At 41.5% G+C, this 1,261-nt stretch overlaps 1 protein-coding gene across 4 annotated transcripts in view; it reads left to right on the top strand.

The window, feature by feature from the left end:
* Nucleotides 1–1,261, top strand: part of ROR1 (receptor tyrosine kinase like orphan receptor 1) — a 409,096-nt gene that overhangs the window by 339,989 nt on the left and 67,846 nt on the right. The window lies entirely within an intron of this gene.

Here is a 1,261-nt window from a genome sequence, read left to right as displayed (position 1 = left end):
AGTTTACACATACTGAGTGCTGATCATATATCAATAATTGTTCTAAGTTCCATTGTGGGTGAGTGCTATTGTGATGTGCTATTGTGTGTGTACTATTGGGTAAGTGCTATTGTGATGTTTATCAGATCCTCATCATAACCATATGAGGCAGTAAAGGTATTATCTCCAACTGGGGCACAGAAAAAAAAGGTTAAGTTGTCCAAGTCACATAGCTAGTAAGTGGCAGGCCTAGAATTCCAACCCAGGCATTCTATCATGATTACTAGTGGCCACAAATCAGATGATTATAGTAACTTGTTCTGGACTTGGGAGAGCTGTATGCTGACTCATAGAGCCCCAACAGTGTCTTAACTGATAAGCCCAGTGGTTTCTTCTCAGTCACCAGTGAACTTTGTAGAATGGGATGCAGCTGGTTACCCTTTCATAGCATCTTTTACCCTTTTTTCCCACCTCTCTGAGACTCTTTTTAGTGTGCTTTGCTGACTTCTCTTCCTCTTTCAACCTCATATTTGTGTATTCCCACACAAGTTTCTGTCCCTGTCCTTCCTCCTTCCCTCACCATCTAATCTCACCTGCATACCCAGTGTGTTCATCAGTTCTTATAGGTTCAACTGGCGGTTCTATAAGGACGACTGAAATTTATCAGCCAACCCTGACTCTTTTCCTGAATGCAAGACCTGCATTTCCAGCCTCCCATTGGACATTTCCCTGTGGACAGCCTGCCAGCATTCCCTATTTCACCTTTCCACGTTGCCGCACTAATTTGCACAGTAGCCAGTACATAATAAGCATGTGATGAATTGGTAATAGATGAAAGAATGCATAATTTAATGAAACAGTGGCCACCTTCCATAGATTTAATCTTCCAGACTGCTCTTACCTAAGCTACTTTCTTCTGTTTTTCTGAATCCCCTCACTTAACCCTGCTCTCAGGTGCCCCTCAACCTGCATCTTGTGTTTCTCTTTGTTCTGGTGCCTGTTTTCTTCTCTTCTACACTCTTTTATAGTTATTTCTGTAAATGTCTTTTCTATTCAAGAATGTGCATACATTAAGGGAAGAGATTGTATTTTCTTCATTGGTTTTCACTAAATAGCCTAACACTGTGCATTTCACAAAGAGGTACACCATATCTATGGAAAGAGTGAATCAGTGAAAGTAGACATAGCACTCTGCAGTTTACAAAGGGCTTCACAGGTACCATCCCTATATTCTGCAGTAGGCTGAAGAGATAGCCGTTGAGTCATTAGCCCCATTGTACAG

The sequence above is a fragment of the Pongo abelii genome, chromosome 1 (assembly GCF_028885655.2).
Source record: "Pongo abelii isolate AG06213 chromosome 1, NHGRI_mPonAbe1-v2.0_pri, whole genome shotgun sequence".
In the NCBI taxonomy this organism is placed as follows: Eukaryota; Metazoa; Chordata; class Mammalia; order Primates; family Hominidae; genus Pongo; species Pongo abelii.
The sequence above is the reverse complement of the archived record's forward strand: the minus strand, read 5'-3'. Positions and strand labels throughout refer to the sequence as shown.